General features: G+C 46.2%; 1 long non-coding RNA gene and 1 pseudogene across 2 annotated transcripts; both read left to right on the forward strand.

The window, feature by feature from the left end:
- Window positions 1-26,367, forward strand: LOC144281709 (uncharacterized). 2 transcript variants are annotated; one of them, XR_013350132.1, is made up of 5 exons: window positions 1-61; window positions 21,567-21,824; window positions 22,465-22,613; window positions 22,702-22,843; window positions 23,909-26,367. It is a non-coding gene; the product is annotated as an uncharacterized LOC144281709 (long non-coding RNA). The 2 variants fall into 2 exon arrangements; XR_013350131.1 differs by lacking the exon at window positions 22,465-22,613.
- Window positions 1,769-6,546, forward strand: LOC144282711 (NADH dehydrogenase [ubiquinone] flavoprotein 2, mitochondrial pseudogene; annotated as a pseudogene).
- Window positions 26,368-27,514: the final 1,147 nt, after the last annotated feature.

Here is a 27,514-nt window from a genome sequence, read left to right on the forward strand (position 1 = left end):
CCCCTCCCCCACCTCCAGGGAGGGAAGAGGAGCGACAGGTTGAAACAATCACCAGTGGGCAGTGAGTTATATCTATTATACCTATGTAATGAAGCTTCCACAAACCCCAAAAGAACAGAGTTCAGATAGCTTTCGGGTTTGGTGAACACAAAGAGATTTGAGGCGTGTCTCACTTGAAAAGGGCATGGAAGCCCTGAACTCCCTTCCCTACACTTTGCCTGGCGCATCTTTTCCATCTGACTGTTCCTGAATTATAATCTTTTATAATAAGCTGGGGACCTAGTAAAAATAAAATGTTTTCTGGGTTCTGTGAGCCAATCTAACAAATTAATCCAATGCTAGGAGGGGGACACTGGAACCTATAGGGGTGCATCAGAAGCACAAGTAAACAGCCCAGGTCTGTGATTGGTACCTGAGGTGAAGGGGAGTCTTATGGGACCGAATCCTTCAACTGTAGAATCTGATGCTATATGTGGGTAGATAGTATCAGAATGGAATTGAATTGATGGACCTGCAGCTGGCATTGGAGAATTGCCTGGTGGTAGGGGGAAAAAATATTGGAACTGAGTGTCAGACTCTTGGATACAAAAGAGAGACCTAGATCACACTGGCTTGCCGAAATATAGAATTTATCGACTCAAAGGATGGGATAATCCACAAGGAGGAGTAGCAGGATCTGAGTACTGAAATGAAGAAGTAGACAGGACTTGTTCTCTATTTCTTTCTTTCTTTTTTTTTTTTAATTTGATCTCTTGGGTTGAAGTATAATTTTTTTTAAATACTCTTTAAAAATGACTCTTGGGTGAGTATAAAATAAACCATGAGTTAAAAATTTTATTTAAATTGCTAATGAGAGAAACATAAAGATATTAAAACTGGCCCAAACATCATTTGAGAAGCTAGACATTTAAAGGCAATTCAATAGAGGCGTACTAAAATAAGATTGCTGGAGGGACACATAAGCTGGTTAATAGCCAACAAGGCAATGAACTGAAATGTTTAGGATGATCTGTTCCGCTGGACAGACATCATTTGCATCTCTACCAGACAAATATCTACAGGTTAGCACAGGACTCACTACTTCTGGATCTTTAATCAATTAAAAAGAGTGAGACAGACTAAATTCATTTCCCTAGATAGGCTTTGGGAGGCCTTGACCCCTGAAAGGACGTGTTCCCTAACCTTTGGCCTTACCTCCACGTTTTCAGAATTCTTCACAACACTGAGCTCTCCTTCCTCTGTGTTTCTTTCTTTCTCAGGCAGGCTTTTTGCTATGTATCACTCTCTGGCAGTTCCAGGCTTCCATTTTCCTCATCATTTGCAATCTCAGAATGTCTCTTTTCCAAAAATTCCATAAAAGTCCTATACTTTCATTTCATGGCCTGGCCTTGGTTATGCGCCAGTCCATAACATAATCACCACAGCCAAAAGGATGGAATATATCAATTAGCCTTTTCTGGGACTCATGCCCACCCCCTGGAGCTGGGAAGGGGATCAATTGTATTCAAACTACTAAGACTGAGAGTGAGGTATGGGTGGTTTCCGGAAGAAAAATTAGATTCTCTTACTGGAAGAAGGGCATGTGCACGTTGTGCAGTCGAAAGCAGCATTTGTGCTCTAGGTTTATGCTCAATCAGGCCCTCTAGCCTCTGCAAAGTCCTTCAGAGGCCAGTGGGCACCCTCGGAGCTGTCTCATGACGGTTTCAGAACTACTGTGCTCATGCCAGGACCCACCGAGTGCTGGGGCCATTTGCTGGGCAGTGCCAGGATGGTCTACGTGGTACACCGATTGCTCCGTGTCTGTGGGCATCCCACCCTCTCCGTGCTGCTGTGCTTCCTCCAGCCGCCAATGCAACAACAATCGAGAGGCCGAGATTCTGCTTCGGGTATGGATGTTGAAAATGCCCACGTTCCCTTGGTGACACAGTTTGTTGGAAGGTCACGAAACACTGTATTTTGACTCCATATTTTTTAGAGTTTTTTTTTTTAGTGAAACCAGTCTTTCGCGTTTTAGTAATTTATTATTGCTTAATTAGTTAGTCCTCATTGAACTTAGACATACACTTAGAAGACAGATAAGAATGGTGAACACTGTCACACTTTCAAAATAACCACTTTTCTGCCAACTGAGGCTCTGCTGCCAATCAGGCTTCTGGAGTCTAGCTTCGCCTTCCTTCGGAATGAGTTCTTCCAAGAAGCACCTGGGTCTTCCTGCACCAGCCAGCAGGCTGGCTGCCACGATAGTGTGCTGAGCATGCCCAGACGTGTCCCTGTATTCTTGGCCTCAAGCTGAGAGCCCAGCTTCCAGTAACAGTCATCTAATATCACAACAAAAAGAAGCTTACGTATTCAGATCGCTTATCATTTGGCAGATGTAGTAACCAAGGTTGGGAGAGGTACAGTAATTCGCCCAAGATCATCCAGCTTGTTAGTGACAGAACCAAGACAGGTCCCAGACCCCTGACTTCTTGACAAGTGCTCCTTCTGCTCAGGTTTCTGCCTCTTCTTACAGACAGTGATATACCGAAATTAGAATATTGGGTGGAGAAGATTACTTCCTGGTTTATAATCAAGGAACACTATACTCCATACATTAAAAAAAATGTCAGCAGAATTTAATTCACAACTATCCTTTACACGTAGGATGTCTGTTAATCCTAGAGGATGATTTGCTGATTAAAAAACATTCCATAAAAGAAGAAAATATTTGCTCTCATTCCCCCCCCCTTTTTTTCATCTCTCAATTCCAATTACATTATGGGTTTTTCTAGTACTTGTCTTCAAATCTGAGATAAAGTTGGGCGGATCTGGAACAATCGCTTCCTTCATTATTAGTCCACACTAGTGGAAACCCTTGGTGAATTATGGGAGGGTTTGAATGGCTTTCCAAAAAGTAGCCAAAGAGAATGGGAGCCGTGAAGAGAGGCCCCCAAGCTTCCCCAGGTTAGAGTAACAAGAGCTAGTAGGAGATGTCTAAATGGGTGACACGGAAGGCATCCCCGGGGGGCTGGGCACCCCAATATCATGCAGATTAGTTTCTGAGTCCCCTGGAACAGCAGAAAGATGTCAGCAGCGGGCTTAGAAAGCTTGAGTGAACGAGGAGTGGAGGGTGCCGTGGGCTGAGGGCCTCAGCTGTAGATGCTAGAAGGGCCGTGATGGAGACTCGAGACCAGCAGGATGGGCTGCGCCTCAGTGGAGGCTGCAGAGCGCCCGTGAAGGCTCTTCCTGACCCAACCTGGCCAGGCTCCTCTGGGCCCTTTCCAACTTCGCCTCAGCTGTGGTCCTGCCCAGCTCCTGTTCACAAAGACCGTGATGAGTCACCACCACCCCGACCCAGGGCATCTGATCAAGCTCCTTATTCCTTATTTTGATGTGTGCATCCTTGGCCTCCTTTTAGCAAGAATCCTGTTGGGTCAGTGTCGTAAGTATCCCCCCACCCTCGGTGTGTCCTCTTAGTGATTTTCCCCCTCACCCTGTTCCTTGCCTAAAAATCCCCACTTGTCCTTAACTGCATTAGAACTTGAGCCCCATCTCCCTTCCCTATTGCAAGCCCCTATTTTAATAGTTGAATAAAATCTCCCTTAACATTTTAGCAAGTGTCAGAGTAAGTTTTTCTGTAATGGGTTAGACGAGAGCACACAGACTCAAAGCTCGGCTGCTGCCCCCCCACTGGTCCTGGGACGCTGCATAAGTTTCCCCCAGGCCGGGATGCCACCTGGGAGTAAGGGAGGGAGTAAGAATCCCTGAGCTCGAGAGAGACAACCAAAAAAACCTGAATAATAAACCACAAGAACCAGGTTTTCTTGAAATGACACCATTAGGTATTTCCGTATGCAGTGGAAATTAGGGTTGGTAAGCCGCACTCAGGTATAGAAGAGTAAAGAAAACTGTGAGTTTTGGATATTGCAGCTGCTTTACTTCATCCGAGGACCATGTATTTCTGACAAATATCACTTCTGGGTTAATTGTTTTGATCCTGGAAAAATAAAATGTATCTTTTGCAGAGACTGAGTACTAGGTTTTAGCAGAGCTTTTTTTTTTTTTTTCAGAGCTATTTGTTTTATCACATTAACCCCTGATGCTGCAAAAAGAGTCCAGGGGGTGGCTCAAACTTAGTTATTCCTGGAAGTCCTACATGGTGTGCATTCCTTGCTCAATGAAAAGTGAGGCATTTATAGCCTCGGGTGTGCTGCTTCACCACATAATTTTTTTTAATAAATTGATTTTTTATTGGTGTTCAATTTGCCAACATATAGCATAACACCCAGTGCTCATCCCATCAAGTGCCCCCCTCAGTGCCTGTCACCCAGTCACCGCCACCCCCCGCCCTCCTCCCCTTCCCCCACCCCTAGTTCGTTTCCCAGAGTTAGGAGTCTCTCATGGTCTGTCTCCCTCTCTGATATTTCCCACACATTTCTTCTCCCTTCCCTTATATTCCCTTTCACTATTATTTATATTCCCCAAATTAATGAGAACATACAATATTTGTCCTTCTCCGATTTTCATTACATAATTTGCATGCACTTAATCAGTACCTTATTTTTCATTCTTCAAAATCTCCAATCCGAATGAATACCCGTGCTTAGGAGCTCTCCAGCTAATACTTAGGAGGTCTCTCGCTCTTAGCCTAGCTCTGCAACATCTAGCAAGCCAGTGCTCAGCAGGCAGTACGTGGCAGGGTGACAAGTTGCCAAATCCAGAGAGACTTCTCCTCCCAGCACTGAGCACTTTACAGATCATTTCGCTTTTATGGGTTTTTTTTTTCCCTAAAGATTTTATTTATTTATTTATTTATTTATTTATTTATTTATTTATTTATTTGAAAGATAGAGAGAGAGGGAGCATGTGAGAGCAAGCAGAGGGAGGAGAAGAGAGGGGAGGAAGGGGGACAAGCAGACTCTGGGCTGAGGCCCTGAGCCGGAGCTGGAAGGAGAGCTCGATCTCACGACCCTGAGATCGTGACCTGAGCCAAAACCAAGAGTCAGATGCTTAACTGATTGAGCCACCCAGGCGCCGCTGCTGTTTTTTCTTGTTTCTAATAGAAGAGAGGGAAGGGGAAAATAGTAATGTACTTTGTTCCATCAGGTTTAGTTTAGACTACGGTAGCACCTCAAAAAATTAAGGCGTGAAATGATGTATAATAAACATATATTTATTACCATCCTTTGCAAATTGTGGGATGCTAGCTCTCTGCTAACCTACCCTAATTCTGGGACATTCTGTATGCAGTTTGTCAGTGTATATTTATAGTCAGAAGAGCTTTTTCTTTGGAAACAGGCCCCTTTGTGCTGGAATCTGAAAGAAAAAAATGAGAGTTTAATTTGGGTGTATTTAAAAATAATCTGCTGAATCAACACATCCAGAACAATGTGTTACCAACCATTCTTTTCTTTGCTTTATTCTCTACACGCAGTCATGTAACCCAGGGAAAATCTAAGGCCGGGGTTTTGCCCTCCACTTGAGATGAAAACTCAAAAACAATCCCCTTACTCTGGTGTGAGATTGAACTAAATACCCATAAAATCCCTTCCAAATCTGAGACTCACTCAAATAATTTAGGCTTCTACATTCCATTGGGCATCAATTGTTTGAATGATTCATTTGATAATGTTTTAAGGTGTATACATCATCCATCACCCAAGGTCAAAGTCACCATCTCACTTGTAGTTTCCTTGAGCTGAATGAACTAGATTTCCCGTAATTCATCTACCATGAGGCTTGGAGGTGGTGTTGGAATTCTATCAATCATCAGACTATCATTATCCTTCTAGACCATTCTCTTTCATCCTTCAAACAAAACCCTTCCCTCTCTTGAATCTCCTCCACTCAGACTTTATCACCTTTTTTGGTGTCATTCAAATCTGCTCACTCCTGGTTTTTCTTGGCGGTCGCAGTCTTTCCATGTTGTCCCCCCAAATCCTCATCATGGGTGACTTCAGGGCTGATTTAATTTCACACCAGAAATATCTAAGAGGAGAGAAGCAGCTGTAAAACAAAACAAAACAAAACAAAAACCCCACAAAAATCCCAACTATCCAGACGGGCACAAAGCAGCACCCACGCTTCCAGACCTGGATTTGGCCCAAAGACAGGCCGGATGGCTCTCTCTGCTGCGAGCGAAGACGAAGTTCTACGAGTCCCTGCGGCAAGAGTGTATGAAGCAGCAGCTCTTCATACAACGTTTGATGAAAAGCCGGTTGGAAAATCTCGAGTTCCGCTCTCCTGTGACACCTTGCATGCCGCCAAGCTCTGACGCCGTACAGGAGGCCGCTCAGAGGAAGCTTGGAGAAAAACCTTGGGGGTATCACACCTCACAAACTTTTCGCTCTTAATGAGGTGGGATATATTTTGGGGTCTGTGTACCTGCACCGATGGCTCCAATAAGTCGCAACTACTATGAAGATCGGAAACCTCCGGTCGATGAGCTCAAGGCTGGCAGATCTGAAAACCTGGGCCCAGGCGTGGAGGCTTCTCTCTGGGCAGGCTGGGGGTCTTGCTGACCAACCACCCAAAGGACCTGGCTTTGGGGTGCAAGCAGGTCTCTAATGTCCGTTCCGCTGCAAATATGTCACTGGACAAATAAAATATGAGTCTCCTAGTGAAGAAAGGAAGACTCTGGCCTCTGACATCGTGACCGGCGGCCTCATCCCGGTCATCAGCTCCTCCCCCCACCGCCCCCATAATGACTTCATTTTCTTCCCTTTCCCGATCTTAGTGACGATTGCATCCACCGCAGGGAATAGAAAATCCAGCCAGCGGTTTAGTTAAATAAACAGGTGCTTATTGTTCTCAGGAGGTACAGGGCGGCCACGACCCAGTCTCACAGACCCCGTGTCTTGTAGGGAACTTACTGTCTGGCGGTCCTGGGGGCGAGGGGCCCACGGTCGGTGTCCGCGGGGCTGGTTGCCTCGGAGGGGAGCGAGGAAGACTCTGCTCCACGCCCGGGCCCTGGCTTTTGGGAGCTGCGACTGGGTCTCCGGGTCTGTCCCCTCGTGACCTCCACGCCGATGCTGGCCTGCGCACAGGAGCCATGGGCAGGTGGCAAGGCTTTGCTTAGAAGACAACCCTTGGGTACTTGTTACCTACGTCTTCCCTTCAGGGAAGCTTTAATTTTTTTTTTTTTTTTAAGATGTTGTGTATTTATTCCTGAGAGACACAGAGAGAGGCAGAGATTAGATTAGACAATCTAATTAGTCGATTATAGATTCAGGACCTTCCTTTATCCCTGTTTTTATTTTTATTTATTTTTTATTTTATTTATTTATTTTTTTTATGATAGTAACACACACACAGAGAGAGAGAGAGAGAGGCAGAGACACAGGCAGAGGGAGAAGCAGGCTCCATGCACCGGGAGCCTGATGTGGGATTCGATCCCGGGTCTCCAGGATCGCGCCCTGGGCCAAAGGCAGGTGCTAAACCGCTGTGCCACCCAGGGATCCCCCTGTTTTTATTTTTAACCCTCCTTTTTGCTGGTATGGAGGGCTTATTACTCAACAGAGGTCACTACCCTTATCCTCACATTTTCAATGTTTTGTGATGAAAGCACCGGTATCAATCGAAAGTCCCTTTAATTTCCTGAGCATATTTTAGATTAAAGCCTCATTTAATGTTTCATGATGCGGGACGACGTGAAGCACCCCCGTGTCTCTTTCCCTTCCAGGGACCTTTTGCTCCGGTGGCCGCAGCACATCAAGGGCACCTCGGGCTGCACGTGCAAGGCTTCCGCAAGCACCAAGCACCCCAAAAACAGCTCCATCACATCTTTGCACGTTCCACGCACAATAGGGTGTGAGGTGGCCTCTCCTCGGAAACAGGAGAAGGGAGGGCCCAGGGGCTCAGCGGTGGAGCGTCTGCCCTTGGTCCAGGCTGTGACCCCGGGTCCTGGGATCGAGTCCTGCATTGGGCTCCCCGCATGGGGCCTGCCTCTCCCCCTGCCCGGGCCTCTGCCTCTCTCTGTGTCTCTCGTGAAGTAGAAAAAATAAAAAGAAAATAAAATAACAGGAAAAGAAAAGCAAGGAAGCCTTTGCCGAGGTCAGCAGACCTGAGTGCCCCCCGTCCGCTTGGAGAGGCCCTCCTGGCAGCGTCCCCACCTCGCGGTTGACCCACCTTGCTCAGCTCCCGGGGGACACCCACTTGTCTCCGGGGGACTCTGTGTCACTGTGGCTGCCGAACGAGCACATGCGAGGGCTTTGTCGCCGGCCAGATCCTCCCCAGACCAGGTTCGCCCCGCAGAGGCCGTGGAACAGTTTGGGGGGCCCTAAAGCAGAGCCGACGGTCAGCCCTGGACCCGAGGTCACTGCAGGCGCCCAGGGGGACGTGGCCGAGGGGACCGGGGTGGCCCGGCCAGGCCTGGCCCGGTCACCCTGCCTTGCGCTGACACCTGGTGGCCAGGAGCGTGGCCGGCGCCCCGCAGGCCGGGTTGCATCGAGGCTGCTCCTGCCCAGGACAGGCCACAGATGACCCGTTCTCCTCTGTCGCACAGTCGGTGCCGGCCTGAACCTGACGGTGCTTAGCAGAGTCTTTAAAAATACTCGAAGAGCTTTGACCTGTCATTACTTTTAAAAATGTATCTCCAAGAAACCCGCGGAGAGATTTAATGCATGAGCTTGTTCCTCAAAGTGTGATTTATAATAGTGAGTTTGGAATTAACCCAAAAGTTCAAGAATGAGCATTGCTAAACTTAGAATATTCCATTACTCACAGTCAGGGGAAGATTGAATGACCTGGGAAAGTGACTCTGATACGCCACGAAGAGCACAAAGCCAATTAAAAAACAAGTAAAACTTGCTAACCCTGGTTTTAGTTTTCTGTGTATTTCTTCCTTGCAAAAGCATGAACATATGGTATTTTGGGAGGCAGAAAGAAGACAACATCCTGGATATTTCCTCCACGGCGACCTACGAGGCAGAGTATCGGTACCAACTTTTTTCAAAGTAACAGCCCGTGAAGCTCTCTCTCCTGCAAACGTGCCCAGCAGACACGCTCCTGTAGGAGGCTGGTGCAAACGCTCCCCACAGTCCCTTCGCCGTGCTGGCGTCAGGAATAATCCAGGGAGCTGCAGCACGCAGCTGCCACTACGTTTGCTAATAGGTCCTGTGGCTGAGACAAAAAACGCGTTACTTCTTGCATGACCCCAACGACTCATTTGTTCTAAGGCTTATACTCTGCTTCCAAGACCTGTTGGTGGGGGTGTGGAGAAGGTGCAACGGAAATTATCGCGCAGTGTGTGCAGTAACCAGACACAGCCCATTTCTTAAAGTGTTTTTAAGGGAGAGATTTGAGATTTTCCTTTGTACCCTGAACGGGCCTAAATACATTGATCTGCTCGCTTAGCCCATAAAGAGATGGCTAAAGGGGTCTCATGGTTTTCCTTAAATGGGGCTCAGGGCAGCCGCCCTGGGTCCGGGGAGCAGCTGCGGAGCTACGGGAACCTGCCCAGTCTTCCTCTGGTGGGACTGCACACCTCACACTTGTTTGCAGAACACACTTGGACGGGATTTCCGCATACAATGGTTAGCTTGTCACTTTTGTCTACCCTGAGGGTACCAGGTGGCAACTCCAGGAGGAGGAATCTCCTTTTCAGAGCTCCCTGCTGGCTCAATCAACACTTCGCAGTTCGTCCACCGAGATGGTTAGCCTCTTTTTCCATTCAGCCATTTGGTCAACAAAACTTTGATGACTACTACGGGACTAGCTGACGATTTTCACACTTGGAGGTATTAACACCATTGCCGTAGATTGACAAACAGGAACGCAGTTAATCCTCCAGCTGTAGCTGGAAATGTACCTCCTTATGGGTCTTTTATGGCAGAAATTCTGCTGAATTCCGGGTTGGGGCAGAGCCATCGATGCTGCTTAGTCATTTTCAAAGACATAGAAGTGCAGTCTACGGGAATGCATTAATGTGCACAAATTGACTGATTCATCTCACTATTAGCTTTTACCAGACTTTCAAGATGAGTGTGCACAGCAGACTATGGTCAAAGGTATAGTAAAAAATTTTGGAGTCAGGGAATGCGGTGGTGAAGGACAAGCAAAAATTTTTACTTTTTGTCCATGTGGACACCTGAGGGATGGCTACAGAGAGAAGTCTGGTCTGGCCTGGGTCCTAATCCCCTTGTGGACTAGCACGGAGCACATCCAGGCCTGGGGTCATGCAGTCCTACAGTGCAATATACTGAACAAGGTCCTTAGGGGTGTCTTTATAGCTGGGGTCTGGCCATCAGTCAAAATGTTTAGAGTGTCTGATGGGTGAAGTAAGAAAAAACAAATTCAAGAAGTTTAAAGGTTGGGACACCTGGGGGTTCAGTTGGTTAAACGTCTAACTCTCGGTTTCAGCTTAGGTCATGATCTCAGGATCCTGAGATCGAGCCCCATGTCAGGCTCCACACTCAGGGGGGTATGGGTTTGAGATTCTCTCCCTCTCCCTCCCCCTCTCCACCCTGTTCCTACCCCTAGAGCTCTTTTTCTCTCTCAAATAAATAAATAAAAATATTTTTAAAAGGTCAAAGGTAAAACCCCCAAATTAGAGAGAACCAAAAGTGTGAGGCAATTCAATGTAATGAGAAGCAAGGTTAGAAATAAAGTAGCTTGAAGCCAGTTGGATAAGTGCATGGGCTTGGGGGGTATTATTTAAGTTGAAATAAAGATGTGGAAGATGAACCAACCCCAGGATTCGAATTCTTTCTCCTCTTCTCACTGTAGGGCACAAATTCTTTCTCTTTTTCCCACTAAAGGAACCTCACTGAGGCTTACTTTCCTTTTGTATGTCATGCTGATGATAGTTATCTCTATCTTGTGGGACAACGGTGAGGATTAAATGATCATAAAGTCATAAATCATTTACACTCGCATCTTTACGGACGGTTCTCCATAATCCGGGCTGTTATTACTGAAATGAGGAAAGTCCTGGGTTGTGACCATGAAGAGAGCTTGCAGAAGGGGGGATACTACAGCCGCACACGTGCGTTTTGGAACCAGACAGGTTTCGGACAAGTCACTCAACCCTTCTCCTCCTTAGTGAAACAGAGGCAATGCTGACCTCTTTGGCTTGCTGTGCAAGGGAAGTTCAGCCAAGCCTGTAAACTTAGGTGCTGCTGCCTGTTGCAAGGTGACTCCTTGCTAACTCAGGGCCTGTGGCCCGATTTCATTGGCCATTAGCTGTAGTGTGGATGGGCGTAAGCACCAAGGGTTACGTCAGCATCAGCACTTCACACCTGTGGCACAGACCAACACTTGTGCTCATCTATGGCTTGGAAAACTTGATTTTCAGAGTGCCGCGTGACAATAAGCCAGAGCCACACAGATGGATCAGACACTGAAGACGGCCGAGGGTAAGATAGCCTCTCACTACTGGGCCCCTTTCCTACTGCTCCACCTCGATGCGATCTTCACATTCCCATGGGCTGCATAAGGATAACGGCAACGCCATACTCTCAGGGTCACACTTAGCGAGGCCTTTCAGAAGTGCTAGTAGTTTATTTCAAATTCCAGAAAAAGGGTGATTCTTATTTAAAAAAAAATGACTGGTGGAGACGTACGACGTCTTCTTTTTGATGAGTGCTATTTTTCATTTCTATTTATGTTTGGAAGTTCATGGCTTCAAAGGACTGGATTCACTGGAAAGAAATCATATGCAAATATGATGAACAGTTTGCTGGAGACATAAGTCTTTGTGGTGAATTAAGGGAAAGATGTTATGTCAGACATTAAATTCTAGAACTCTTGCCTCTGTGGAAGATGCACAGAACTCCACTTTCATGTTTCGAAGAAAATAGAAAATTATAAAGGGTGTGCCATTATTATACCAACCCTGGTTGAGGAAATTCCCTTCATCCTTTGGACATTTTCAAATATCCAGCTTGCATACCTTTTGTGGTCTTTGATGGTTTACCTAAGCCATTGGCTTGGATATCGTCAGTGTCATGACAACCTTAAAAATAAATCATTGATCTCCAGTCCACGTGTCATAGTTTAATGGTTTAGAATTGTTTTCTGTAAAGACGTCAAAAAAATACTTTTAAAGAAAATATCTTGTTCCACTAAAACCTCTTAAACAATGTAAATTAAAGTCCTCATGGGGGCTTTGTAATGTGTCAACCTGATTAAGTGGAACTCCATTTCCCAGAATTTGCTTTTCTTCACGTCTCTGTTTAGGGGGCACGGAGGCCCCAGCGACTGTCTTGTAGCTCACGGTGTTGATGCTGACCCAAGGACTCATCTTGAGTGGGGGCCCTGGGGCCTGGACTGTCCCATGGCCCCTCCCTCCTCAGATGACTTCCTAGACTCTGGGCTGGGAGATGTGTGTGGACTTGTGACCAAGGGCTCTGGTTTCCGTAGGACACCTTTGCACAAAGGTTGGACGTAGAAGGGTCTCAGTCAGAACAGGCTGTGCTGTGGACTCCAGCCCGTTCTTGCTCTTCCCCTCCTTACATCCACCCTCCGTTCCGACCGCCCGGTTCAAGTCTCATAACAAATCCATGTTGTATGTGTGGGGCATTTGCATATATATCAGGAGAATATGCATTTTTATATAATTATATATGGAGAATATATCTATTTTTTCCTAGTAATCTGTTACTCTGATTGAACCCTGAGTCAGTCCTCCCTGAGCCTCTAACGTGCCATGACCTAGATTGTTTTCTGTGCACATAACTAACGTCACAGGCCCTGCATAGCATGTATCTCACTGTGCCACATGCTTCCATATAAATTAGGAAAAAAATGGAGGCTCAGCCGTCCCTCTTCAAGCGTCCTCTCATTGACATCAAGCTATGATGTCACATTACAGAAAAAAATCACATTACCAAAAATCTAAATTATGTAAGGCATGGTAGTATTGTGGGGAAACAAGGAATTATAAGAAATATTCTCTCCTTTCTAGTTTATGATGTAGTTAGGAGGATAGGCATGTATGTGTAAAGACCTAACTCATAATAAAGGACTTAAATTGCAGCTCAAAAAATTGATGGGATATCGCAAGATAGTATATAAGAAATTGCCATGAGGGCAGAAGATTTGGAGTTGTCTTTAACTGGTGTTGAGTGGGGGCTGGCCAAGAGGGTGAGACACAGTAGGGTGAGGAGCTTCTCTTACTTCATCTTCATCTGCCACTCCTCTCCCCCGACCTAACCAAGAGGCACTGGTTGAAAGAGAAATGTGTTCAGGCACCCGGCTGGGGGGGGGGGGGGGGCTCAGTGGCTGAGCATCTGCCTTTGGGTCAGGTCATGACCCCAGGATCCCGAGATCAAGTCCCACATCGGGCTCCCGGCATGGAGCCTGCTTCTCCCTCTGCCTGTGTCTCTGCCTCTCTCATGAATAAATAAATAGAATCTTTTTTAAAAAAAGAAAGAGAAGTACATCAACTATTTCCCCCTTTTCTATTATTATGTTTTTAACAAACCAAGTTTCTCCTTTTAGATCATGTCTCACCACTGCTCCGTATCCCTCCATAGCCTCCTCTCACGTCCTGGGTCTTTTCTCAACTGTTGAAACCCCAAAGAGCACAAGTGTTGAAACCACTTTTACTTACGTTCAGCAAGAGGATATCAATCTGCTTGCTTTCTTCTAATTGTATTTTCTCCTTCACAATTATTTTTAAACCCACTATTTGTGCCAAACATATGTATATGTATAAAGTATGTATTTTTATGCAAAAATATGTGTATGTAAATTTTGATCTAATTATTTCTGGAGGGTATCCGTGACAATATTTTTGTAAGTCCCCGGGTGACTTTTGTGCGCAGGCAGGATTGAGAACACTGTCCTCAGGATGCTTCGAGAACGGTGGCCCGGACTATAGTTGGCTGTCTACGACCTCTTACCTTTTTTCCCCAGTTAGATTATTACCTTGTCAAGGGAGGGATCCAAGTCTTGCACATCTTTGTGATCAATGTCTGTACTTCAGGAAAGGGAGCTTCTTGACTAGCCCAGATCTACAATCTATCACCCATGATTCCAACATCTCAAAGCTCTGAAAATCGAAACATATTTCTTAACTAGTTTGGGAACTAAATCTGGTCTCAACTAAGATATGGACTATTTATCCCACTTTGTTTGGATATCTCTTTATCCAACTGTGGGGTGTTAATGTGTTTGATTATGAGGTGCTGCCCCATACTTTCCTGGGGGTGTTACGTAATCTAATCACACACACACACACACACACACACACACACACACACACACACACTGGGTCTCCAAAAAACATTCTGAATTCTGAAATACATCTGATCCCAGGGTTTCAAAGAAGATATTGTGGAGCAGTATTTACTGACGTTCTACCTAGGGATTTAAGAAAGCTGAGATCTTGGGAGATAGGGTAAAATTTAGAACTTAGGCCAGTGGTTCTCAGAATTAACAGACTTACTTGTTTACTTGTGCAGCATTTAAAAAAATATTTTATTTATTTATTTGACAGAGAGAGAGAGGGAAAGAGAAAGAGAGAGAGAGACCGCAAGCAGGGGGAGCGGCGCAGGGGGAGGAGAAGCAGATCTCTGCCCAGCGGGGAGCCAGGCTCCATCCCAGGGCCCTGGGATCAGGACCTGAGCCGAGGGCAGCTGCTTAACTGACTGAGCCACCCGGGCGCCCCTTGTCCAGCTTCTAAAACCTGACAGTGCCCTGGACCCACCTCCAGAGATTCTGATTCAATTGCTCTGCCGTTGGGCCCGGGCTTCAGATCTTTTGTAAACTTTCCAGATCGTTCTGTTGTGTAGCCAGAATTGAGATCCAGTGAGAGACGAGGGATTCTCAGCTGGGAGCTTGCACACCCCTTCCCTCAATCGGAGGGACTTCTCAAATGGCATGCAGTTCCCTGCAGATATGCCTCCGCCGCTTCACCCTGCCAACACGGGCCACGGCACCCACAAGCAGGGCGTTGAGGTCCTTAGTTGTATCTGTCAGGGAAAAAACTGAGAACCACTAATTGGAACATCAAGATAGTGGTGGGGAAGCTGCAGACACTGAGGCTGGCTTGGGTGAAGGGACAAAGATCTGAAGGCGGAAAGGACAGAACAGAAGGCAGTTTGGATCGACTGCAGGATACAGCTGGGGGATTATTGAGGTCTTCCAGAGTAGGACCTTGCGTGCTTACCGTAACTGCCATTAGAATACTTAGGTACCTTAAACTGGCCTTTGCGGTCTTCTCTGCTTAAATGTTTTCATTCATCTGCTTTCTGGCAGTAAACAGAGTCCAATTTTCAGAATTCATTTCGTGATGTTTTCTGTTTCCATGGTGGTCTCTCTGCAAGCATCTCCGTTACCAGGTGCAGGATCCTGATGAAATGCTGTGAGAATTCACCGCGGATGAGAATGAATTATGTGCTGGAGGGGGCGGGGGTGCCCGTGCTGTGATACAAGTGTGCCGCACGCCAAGGAACACAAGAAGTTATCGTGCATAAGGTTTTACACGGCATGTCTGGCTGCCTTCCACCTTGGAGAATCTGGGCTTCATGGGTGGAACGTCATTCCTGTGAGCTATACTGGACACCCGCCCTGTTTTAATTCATGATGGCATGTCAGAGCCATAAATCATGAGCTCTAAAAACCGGCCTGAATCACGACAAATGAATTGGGTTATGTAATGTCGATTATTCACGCAGTCAAGCTGTGTGCATCTTCTGATGGGCTGCAAGAAAAGAAAAGCTGCAAAGATTTTTACTTATTTTTTGGGAATCGTAAAACAATGAATGAATGCTTGTAAAAGCTGACAAAAGGGCTTGGCTCAGAGTAAATGCGCAAACATGTTAATTGTTGTCGCTGTTCCTGGTGTCGCTGTTGCCATTTACGGAGGAGTCCGGGAGGTTGGCGGCCTGGGCCATAGCCCTTGAGGCCTGGGAGATTTGACAAAGTGCCCTTCTCAAGCGGGACAACGCCCTCCCCGCAGATGTCGCATTTCTTTGCTCCAGTTGGCCGTGGCATCCCCGGCAATTTTCAAACTGGGACCAACCACAGGATCAGGCCTAGCTCAGGCAGGGATGCCGGTGTCTTCAAACTTGAGTAGCCTGGTGTTGGAGATTTGAGAAGAATGAATCTGTAAGAGGCACCTCACTATGGAGGGAAGGGCCCAGGGTCAGGAGATAAAAGAACCAAGTTCCTGTTTGGGTTCCGGTGCAGACGAGAGCTGGAGGCAGGAGCAGGCTGCGTCAGAGCCCGGGGCCATTTCCTTACGGCAAAGGGAAAAATCAACTAGATGACTGCCATCACCCAACCGTCTCTAGAGCTCTTCAGGGATGGGCTCAAGGAAAGCCAAGATCAAACTTCAATGGTAGACGTGGAGGGCTTGGGACCCGAAGGCCCGCACCAGGGCTTGGCCAGCTGAGGCCAGCTGTAGCCGGAAGTACAAGTTGGGACTGTCACCTGTCCTTGTATGAACCAAGAGCTAGGAAAGTCTTATTTTTGTTTTGCTTTGCATTGTTTTATGGCTTTAAATGGTTATATTTTACATTCTTATAGAAGCACCTACATTATATCCTCAATTTGCCTCTTGGTTGCAAGGCCTGAAATATGAGTATCTGGCCCAGTAAATTTTTCTAACTCCTGCATTATTCACACCCTGTGTAAGAAGTTAAAATATAAATACTTGCAATGACCGTTAGGTCCAAAGAGAGGTTCCACTCCACTCCTCTCTTCAGGATGGACGACTGTCTTATATTCTCCAGTGAGTTAGGTTAATTATTCTCTTTGCTTTTTTAAAGTAGTGCTTTAAAAAGCATTAGATTTTTATTTTATCAGAAAAAAATAGCAATCATTCTTATATGTAGTTATCAACCATTCTGAGTCATATGCTTTCTGTTCGAACCTTTAGATTGGCCATGGTCTCAAACTTTTAATTTCTTGTTTGGTTGTCTAAAGAGATTTTTTTTTTTCATTATTTATACAGTACCTCTCTCTTTTTTTTTTTTTTTTTTTTTTTTTTTTGGAAAAAAGCCAATACAATCCTTTCTGCCGTGTTGCCTTCCGGGCTGGACATGGGCATCACACTTTCTATAATGATGAAGGAGAAGTTGAGAGTGTGGTGCTCTCAGTGGCCCCGTCTCCAGCCTGGGGGTGAGGCCACTCTATAGGTGTGTAGAGGATGACACAGACCCAGAGAAAACCCAGGACGAATGAGCAGCAAAGCAGGAGAGACCAGCTGGCTTACCGGGCCCCACTGGACACTACCGTCCTCTCCATTTACAGGCTTCCCGATTTCCCTCTTTCATCCAGCTGGGCTCACCATGAGTCTGTCTCTTGTGGCCAGAGTTGTTCTTGCCTGGGAAGACCATTCATTTTTCTCATAATGGGAACCATAGAGCCTCAAAATGGAGCATATTTGGAAATAGGGTCTTTGCAAATGTGATTACTTAAGGATCTCGAGAAGAAATCATCCTGGATTTAGGGCGGGCTCTAAATCCAATGACTGATGTCCTTCTGAGATGTCCTTTCCTTCGAGGACAGATAGACATGGAAGAGAAGGAGACTTCATGACAATGGAGGAAGAGATTGGACTGATGCTGCCACAAGCCGACGGCCTCCAGAAGCCGCCAGAAGCTGGAAGGAGCAAGGAGGGATCTGCCCTTAGAGCCTCTGGAGGCTCTGCTGACGCTGTGATGTCAGACTTCTGGCCTCCTGAACTGAGAGAATACATTTCTGTTGTTGCAAGCCACCCAGTTTTTGTCATTTTACATTGACCATCCTTAGAAATTAGTGTGGCCTTTTTGTATCTGGTCAGAGAGAATGAAAGCATCTCTTGCTTTCCTCAACCTGCAGTGCAGGCCAGGCCCTGCCTCTGTGTCACGCGGCCGTCACACTGGCCTGCAGCGGCAAGCTCTCATCTCCCTCCTTTCCACCAGGCCGTGTCTTCTCAAGGCTGGGGAGCGTCATCCTTCCTGAGATCCGCGCACCCCGAGAGCCCAGTGCCTGGTCCTCCTCTCCTGGTGTCTGGTAAAGATGTGTTGCAGGAGCGAGCGAGCGAACCAGTGGACACGGCGGTCACTGTGCTGAGCATCAAGGAGAGGCAGACGCATGTGGGACTCTCTGGCGGCTGAAAAGCCGGGGTGGGGGGTAGGAAGGGCAAACTGGAGGCCGATGTCCTCTAGCAGAGTTCGTGAAAACTGGCCTCAGTGCGACTACAGGAGAGGCCGAGGGCACTCGGTTCCCAAAGCTCTCCGTGCCCTCCCCCCCAGCCTCTACTGCACACCCGCTCTGCAACCAGCCTGGCTCCGCCACTCGGGAAGCCGTAGGACTCCCCCAGTCAGCTTCCTCAATGGGACCTGGTTTTCGGGGCTCTTATGTGGGTCAAGTGAGATCACGAGTGCCAAGCACCAAGCAGGTGCTCAAAACTGTTAGCTGGTGATCGCTAGCGGTATTCCAGGCCTTTCTCTCCGGGCACCAGTGCTCGCTTCCACGCAATAGTCTGCTGTCACCTTGAACATGACACTTGTGGACGCCAACATTACCCCCTCCCCAAACTGGCCTGGCTCGCTCTTTATCTGAGGGGTCATCTTCTCTCAGCCAGCCTTGCTTGACACCTGAAAGCCGTGCTTAACCTCCTGCCATGCGGCTACACCAGCACACGCCGTGGCAAGTCGTTGCTTCTGTCCTTTCCTTCTAGTTCCTGACATCCTGATTCAAAGCACAGGGTCACCAGCAACTCACGCAGGACTCAGTGTCTGCACTGCTTAAGGTGGCTTTAAATCATGGTTAAAAGTGTGTGTGTGTGTGTGTGTGGATACAGGTCCAAATCTGTGAACGTACCAGACATGAATAATGCTGCTTCTTGTGTAGCATGTTCCTGGAAATCCTCAATATTTGCCGTAAGATTTCAATTTTCTTTTGTTCTAAAGGCAAAGTCTATTTTAATGTAAAGTTCATGTGTTATTTTACAGGCGTGAATATGTGAGAACCATGTCACATGTGTCTCTTGCCTCCCATAGAGCAAATAGTTGTGCTGGGAGTATTCTAGGAAGTTCTCCGTGATTCTAAGGTGTCACCTCTATGTGTCTTGACCTGCAGTCCCACCTCCAACTCACCAGTAAGTCCTGCCAGTCCAACCTACAGATGCGTCACGTGGAGTCACATCTGTCCTCCCCACCGCTACCTGTGGTGCCATCCCCGTCACACCTGGCCCAGACCATTGGAACCACCTCTCACTGGTACCCTCCCCATCCATGTCTCCTCTAATTCTACTCTTTGCACAGCTTCCAGCAGGACCTTTGAACAGCACAAGCCTCACAATCCTCCCCATCCCACTTAGAGGACATTTCTGACGTGAACTCCCCACAGAGTCTACTGTAATTTCTCTGTGACCGTGGGCTGAAGCATCCTCCCTGCCATGTGTTCTGCTCTAGCTCTTTCAACTTTTCGTATTCCACAAACCTTCAAGCTCGGTTCTGTCGCTGAATCACTCACGTCTCGGTTGCAGTAAAGTTGTGCAAATCCCTCCACCTCCCCAAATCCCAGGGGCTTAAAATAAAGATTTTTTTTTCCTTGCTCATGGCCTGGTGGGTTGGGTGGGCAGCCCTGTTGCAGGCTCCAGGTCAGGTTCATGAGTCTCTCGTCCTGAGAGCCGTGGCCACCCAGAGCTGGCCATCCACCCACCGATGACAGATGGCAAGAACACTAGAGACCAAGCCAAACCATACAAGGACATGCACAACCTCTGGACAGAAGTGACTCTATTACAACCACTCCCATGCCATTGGCCCCAAAGCAAAATGCACGCCCAAGCCTACAGTTGGTTGAGGGGAGTAAACCGCCTAGAGTGGAACCACAGCAAGGATGGGGAGGAAGGAAAGTCGTAACAAGTGATACTCTCTGGCTGTTGGCCTCAGGGACCCTGCTGCTGCTAGTACTTCTGCTGGGCTGCTTTTTGAGCAGAGCCATTTCTTCACTTTATCTAGGTCTTTGTTCAAAGAACACTTCCTTGACATCCCCTGAGATAGAGTCCCAGAAACCCAGTCGTTCTCTAATACTGACCCTGGTTCGTTTTTCTTCATCCCTCTCATCTCCCCCTGGAGTGATGCACTACGTCTATGCGTCGATCTTATCTCTGACGTACCTAAACTCTGCAGCCAGGGGCCTGGCCGATCTCTGGATCTGTGCCCCCAGCATGTCCAGTAATGCATAATAAGTATTGATTAGATTACTCGAGTTAAACAATTTTAATGCTTGCTTTTCTTGGAAAGAAGATTAATTCAATGGGTGAAATTACAATCTGAATTTATCATGCCCGGGAAATCACATAATTTTTTTATTTACGTTTAAAGCTTTGTGCGTGTATGTGTGTGCATGCGTAGGTATGTTTTCTGCTTTTATCGAAAGTTTATTTTAATGCATTTAGATTTCCATGCAGACTTAGATATCCTAGTTTTGGATATGCTTAATTAATAGAAAATTTGCAATTCTGTAAGTCCTAAAGATATTTTACAGTGTTTGTCCTCCAAATTAGTCTTTTCTTCTGATTTCCTCATCTTCCTCAGGTGAGACTTACATTCTTTGAGACTCAGGACTCTAGAATTACTTTTGACATTTAATTTTCTCCTCATTTAATGAATGCCTGGGCATGTAGACTCGCCATCTCTCACACACCGTTCCTTCCTTTTCTATTTGTATTTCTGTCTCTGGGTTTCAGACTTCTCTCCGACCCTGAACAGCAGGATCTCAACTGATTTTCCTTATCTCTACCTGTTGTATATATTATGTGCTGGAACTCTCATCCTAGGGGAAAGTTCTGATTATATGACTTCTGTATTTAAAAACATTCAGTTCCTTCTAGTTGCAGGCCATATTAAGAAAAAAGAGAGAGAGAACTATGTAGAGAATGTAGGTATGCTGCTACCTCAATATATGTCATTCTTCTTCGCCCCCCCCCAAAAAATTAGAGAATTATTTGCTTTAGATTAAAACCAAAATCAGTGGTCAACTCTTCAAAAAAGTTTTAAAAATTGTTGTTTGTCCAAAATTCAAATTTAACAGTGTATCTTGTATTTTTAGTTGTCGAATCTGGCAACACTACCTTGAAGGAAGAGCAAGACACCTTTTAAGAATTCTTCTAAAACAGAGGCACCTGGGTGACTCAGTGGTTGGGCATCTGCCTTCGGTTCAGGGCATGATCCCAAGTCCTGGAATCGAGTCCCACATCAGGCTCTCCGTAAGGAGCCTACTTCTCCTTCTGCCTGTGTCTCTGGGTCTCTTATGAATAAATAAATAAATAATCTTTTTTTAAAAAAAGAATTATTTTAAAACAAAATAAAAAACAAAGAAATAGACAAACAAAAAGCATACAAACCTATCCTAAAATTCTCACCTCAGGGGACCATGATTATTTGATATCAGAATTATCCATCATGGCCTTAATATTTATCCCACTGCATTAGACACATAACAAATTTTTGTTAATGTACATCCGAGTAACTAACCCATTGTGGAAATGCTGGTGGTGGCATTGTCAGCATGACCTTTTCATTGTATGATCAATTCAGGTTTAGTAATGCCCCTTAAGAACTCAAAGTTGCCCTATAATAAGTAAAATAGGTAAAAATGGTCTTATGCCACCATACAGTGTCTTTCTTATCAAATCCTTCTAGGACCATGGAACTGGAACATTCACATCCATTGTTCCCATTGTGCACATGGCAGAGACCCACGGACTCAGAGGGGATCGTAGGTGTCTGGCTTAGCCTGGCCCTCAGAGGCAAGCACATTGCCTCATGGATCATGCAACAGGTACTCGAAGCGTGAAGTGTGTTCTCTGAAAGGACAGCAGAGGCAACAACAACAGAGCCTTACATTTATATGCTGCTGACAAACACGAGCTCATTTGATCCTCATAAAATGTGTGTGAGGTAGGTATTACTTCCTTTTCTGCAGCAGAGGGAATTGAATTCAAATTGGGAGAAACATAGTTAAAAAGTCACTGGACTAAAAGCCTGTATTATTTTGTAAGGCAAAGCAATTAAGTGACGAACACCAATTTCCTTGAAGCTGACGTAACCTGCCCCGTTTATAATAATGCCAGTGATGCAGCTTCACGGCCTAGATGGACGATGTCCAGCTTTTTAATTTGCCAATGAAGAGTAACTGAGAAAATTATGCTGACCTAGTTTTTAGCAGCATGGACATTGAAATACAACTAATGGTTTTGGGGGTGCTTTACTACTTGTCTAATTTTTTGAGCACCCATTTTTTGAGTGCTTCTGTGTATGGACACTGCCAGGTGCTTTATGACAAGTTATCAGAGTAAGTCGGAAAGGTAGGTCTCCTCATCCTACTCCATTAAATGCTCACTACTTTAGCCAGTATGCTTTCTGTTTCATCAGCTTCATGGAAATAATGGGTCAAATCTCTTGTATTTTCCAACGTAATCACTGTAGCACCCAAGTATCGGGAAGGCCCCTTTTGATCCTTTGACCCTGCATCCCCATGGCCCTTCTCTTCTTCCCTGCTATCCTTTATTTGGTTTAAAGGTCTGTCTATTTTTCATAGGCCAGGCGAGAGAGAAAATTGCCAAGCCTTATTGATGCACAAGCACCAGTGTTTCTGTTCCAATCCCATGGTGCCTACATCGTTGAACTCTGGTCCTGGATGATCCCACGTGCAGACACCACTTTGTGGCCAAGCTCTTATTGCCCCAGGTCTATAAAAAGCCTGAGGTCTTGCCTATGCTTGGTTTACAAGCTCTGTTCACACTTACATAGTCGGCCACTGTTGCTCATGTTACAGAACCATGTCAAGGCGGCTAGACAGCTGATTTGTAGACGTCTCCAGACCCAACCACGTATTGTGCTGGAATCCACCTCTCCTGTAAAGCCTATGGCCTTATGCTCATCGTGGATCACCAGCCTGGACTTCCCTCTCCTTCCTGGTGAGTTGTCCTCACCTCTCGTTGGGTCTCCATCTGCCAGTAGACCTTGGTCAGAGATACCCTGTACTACCTGACGGATTTTCCTAACTCAGATCCTTGGGGAGTGGGGTTGTTCATTCATTCACGTATTCACTTATCCACGGAACAAATATTTATCATGTGCTTACTATGTGTCAGGCACTGTTCTTAGCAATAAACAGAATAAAGTCTGTCTTCATTGACATATTTTGAGCACAAGTGGGAAATAAATAAAAATTGAATACAAAGGATCTCAGATTGTCATCGTGCTATGGAGAATAATAAAGCAAGTGTTGGAGGAAGAGATGGGGGCTGGTGGTAGTGCTGTTTTAAACAGAAGGGTCAGTGCTCATTGAGGAGATGTTTTATGAAATGCTTACAGGGATGGAGGGAGTTGGGAATATAGCTATCCCAGGCCGAGGGAGCAGAAAGAGCAGGAGCCCTGTGGTGTGAGTGTGCTCTCTGTGATCTGGGAGGAGCAAGGAGGCCGGTGGTTGGAGCAGAGCTGGTTGAGGAGAAGCAGAGATGAGAATAAAGAGGTGGTGGGAGGGGAGGGGGGCCAGGTAGCAGGGCTGCACAAGAATTTTAAGGATTTTGGATTTGACTCGGTGAATTGGGAAGCAACTGGAGGGATATGAGCATGGAAGGACTATAAGCTGACTTAGTGTCACCAGGGCCACATGGATTCTGGTGGGGAAATGGACGAGAAGAGAAGGTAAACGATTAAAAGAAAGAGTAGCCTTCCTGGTAAACCCCATGGATTGAATACGTGCGGGTATCTTGAATCTCCTGAAATAGCACTAAAATGATGCATCTAAGTAAAGCAATTAGAAACTCAAGAGAGAGAGAGCGAGAGACCATTTCAGCGGCCACGATGCCTGCACCATGTCTCTAGCTGTCGCCCCACTGTCGTCCCGCTGTCATCTCTCCCTAAAGCAGGTGGAGCCCTGCTACCAGCCCTCTCCTTTGCAATGAGCCACACGGTATTTCTGCTTTCGTCAACTTATATTTTGAGAAAGGGTAGGAATACTTTTTTTTTTTTTCAAGCAAATATAGATCCGATCTTGCAACTTAGCGTCTTACCGAGGAGGCTGATGACCAGGAAGCCTGCTCACTGCAGAGAACCCCGGAGGGCTCAGAGCCGGAAGAGCCAGTTACTTCAGAAGGTTATGGAAGGAGAAGGTCGCAGAGGAGGCACCACCTGGGAGACTGTATAGGGGAAGGTGGATCCCCGCGCCCCTTGCTTCACCCTAAAGGAAAGCCTGGCTTTGCTCTCTGGAAGCCCTGAGAGACGGGGGACATGCACGTGAGGAGAGCAGGGTGGGAGCTGGGGGTGAACTAGGCGTCCACACGCTGCGCCCACAGCCCCGTCCCCCCTCCCGACAGCTGCAGCCGGGGCCCCTGGGCCGGAGGTGCACAGGGTCCCTGACTGTGGGAACCTCCCCGAAAGCCCATGGGCCACCCTCGCACCTATGCTGACGTGATTCGGGGTCTGACAGACGCTTCCGGAGCAGCCGGTCTTCCCGTGTGGATGTTGGGGAGGAAAAGTGAGTCCGTGTGGCCCGGGGTTGGGGGGGCCCGAGCCCCTCGCGCACGCGGCAGGCCGCGGTGTCCCACTCACCCTCTGGGCCCTGCCCGCCCGGCCTGCCCTCCTCCTCCAAGTTCCTGCTTTGCTCCAGTTTCCTCAAGACCCCGAACCTCTCGCTTTGAGTCCATGCTCACCGACGTGCTTGCAGAGTCACCTGGGTTTCTAACCAAGCCTTCCTTTCCTTTTTAGAAAAGATCCTTTGTAATTAAATCCTTAGAACTTGGAACAGGTCAGAAGACCTGACCAGGCTGGGGTAGCGTGGGGCGGAAGTGAGGACTCTGAGTGGAGTGGGCAAGAGGAGCAAGAGACGTGGTTTCAGGAACGCCAGCGTGAGCTCTGACGGGACATCCGTGCACATGGTGTGTGCTAATGAGTATACATGTGCAAGCTCTTCCAGGTGTGTGCGTGGCCCTCCGTGCCAGCGTGGCTCATGCCTTGCCTGCTGATCCAGAACTTGGCTCATGAGCTGGATCTCTACGTTGGTGCATGTGTACGCTAGCACGTGGATATGATCTGAGTGGTACCTCCTTCGATGTGTCCTACTTGTGCAGTGCACAACTGGAACTATGTACTGGAAGGGGTGGCTGGTTTTTTAACATATCCCAGTAGGAGTGTGAACAAGCGAGCTTTGGGTATACTAAGTTCGGTACTTAGAAGATCATACGTTAGAAAGGAAAACTTGCCTAACATGTCTCTTCAGTGGCAGCAGATCATGGGTGGGTCTGGCGGCTTCTAAAAAGCATGTGGGGCTCTTCTGTCTCTACGTGTATATCTTTGCGGTGTATATTTTCCCAATTGTGTTTACAGGTTTTCAGAACTGGACGATCCCAGACACACTTACCCAGGAACAGCCCATACTTCGTACTTTAAGTCACAGCAATCGGAGAAGGCCCGTCACCTCTAACAAAGAGCATGGCTGATACCCTGGCACCATGGCACCTTGCCCAGCCTCCCCGGCTGAGATAACTCAGTCGAGGGCGTTACTGCTCAGCGCATTTCCCTCGGGGCCACTCACGGGGGCCACACCTCTCAGGTGTAGTCGGTTGCCTTCCAAACTGTCACGCTGGAACCGTAAATAGTTAATGACATACGCCATCCCATATGCTAGTCAAGTCAGTGTGACTTTAATTATTTCTCCTGGGATGAGCTCAAGGGTTCAGAGATTCTCAGAAATTGTGGAATAAGACTGTGACTTAATATGCAGCCAGACAGGGCGTGATGGATCCCCAGTAGGTTTAGCAGCTGTGGCCCGTCCACGGCGGAGCAGGGCTGTACGCAGATGTCTCCATGGTGACCTCCATAACTCAGAGGGTGTGGGGACTTAGGGGTTCCCAGGAGAACCCTGCGGTTTCTCTCCTAAGGCCCCTGTAACCTGGCTCTCACAGGCTTTCAAATATAAGTGGCACCAGTTAAGACTTCTAAAAACCTGGTTCTCTGGTGTGCACACGCCGAGGTTTTGTGAACTTTAGGGAGGAGCTTCGGTACACGAGTGCACGTACGTGCACGTGTTATGAAAATGTGAGGGGAGCTTTGCAATGTTTGCTTTAATGTCTCACAAGGCATAACATGACCCATGTGTTCCATCTTATCTACATTTCCTAGGGTTGTAACTGTTTCTGTGGTATCCAGTTCATTTCCAAAAGTTCAAATTTTTTTTCTTTTTCTGCTTTATTACTTTCTTGTAATAATAGTCTTGTCTTTAATGTCTCAATTTTATTAATAACTGATTCATTTAATAAGAATTATCCAACACTCCATGTATAGAATCATGCTTTATGGCTAGACCTCATTTATGAAAAAATGATATGGAAGGAGAATTAATTTTGATTGAAGGTATGATATTTAGTCCTTGTGCAGTTTCTCATTTAAAATCTGTACCTTAAAAAATTGAAGGGTCAAAAAAATAAAAAAATAAAAAAATAAAAAATTGAACGGTCTGACCTGTAATGCAGATATGCAGAAACAATGTGAGTCAGTTGGTAAAGTTTGCATATGAAAAAAAATTCTTTATCTGGTTGACAAAACATTGGTCCCCAAACCCACATAATCAATTATTCAAAAAACTCATTCATTCATTCATTCATTCAACACATATTTATTGAGTACATAATCTGGGTAAGTTGACTCCTTACAATTGGAGACTCTGTTTTCATGAGCTCATGGTCTAGTGGAGGAGGGACGCAACAAATAGATAAAGTAACATGAATATATAATTGGAACTTGAAAAATACATGCAAGAATTAAATAGGACAACGTGATAAGGAACAGCTGGAAGGTTACAGACACGAAATATTGACTGCGATCGCGTGTATGATTAAGGATACAGCACACGCAGGGACTTCTTTCTGGGGAGAGAAAAAGAAGAATTTTATATTTGTATATCAGTGACACATGCCTGCCTAAGATGATGGTCAACAGTACTCAGGCCTTTGAACGACATAGGAAGATAAAGGGGGAGGGGAATCAATCCGTGGCTTCTTCTAAGACCGAAATGAATTTCATTTTCTCGTCCTGGAAGTGAGAGAAAACTATGGGGGTGATGGGGATGGTGTTGAAAGTGAGTCTAGCTTTATCAAAGATGCTGGAGAATCAGAGTTAGTGTTCTTTTGTGGGACTGATTCCTAGGTCAAAAAAAAAAAAGAGAGAGAGAGATAGAGAGAAGTTATCATTTATGGAATACCCACCATGTACCAGGCATCTTTCATGTCATCTCATTTATGCACGGGTATTGTTTCTGTTTGGGAGATTGGGAGTTGAGGCACAGATTAAATAAAGTTTTCTCAAATTCTTACAGCCAGTGAGTAAAGAATCTGGAATCCAATTCATGGTCTGCCTGACGTCGTAACTTTTTAGTCTATGTCGCTTTTTTTTTTTTTTTTCTACCACCTCTATATTCTGTAAGCCACAAACAAGCACAATTCTATTTATAATTTACAAGACCAATATATGTTTATATCTCTTACATGAAACATTTTATTTATTTATTTTTTTTTTAATTTTTTTTTAATTTTTATTTATTTATGATAGTCACAGAGAGACAGAGAGAGAGAGAGGCAGAGACATAG

Source organism: Canis aureus, chromosome 13, assembly GCF_053574225.1.
Source record: "Canis aureus isolate CA01 chromosome 13, VMU_Caureus_v.1.0, whole genome shotgun sequence".
In the NCBI taxonomy this organism is placed as follows: Eukaryota; Metazoa; Chordata; class Mammalia; order Carnivora; family Canidae; genus Canis; species Canis aureus.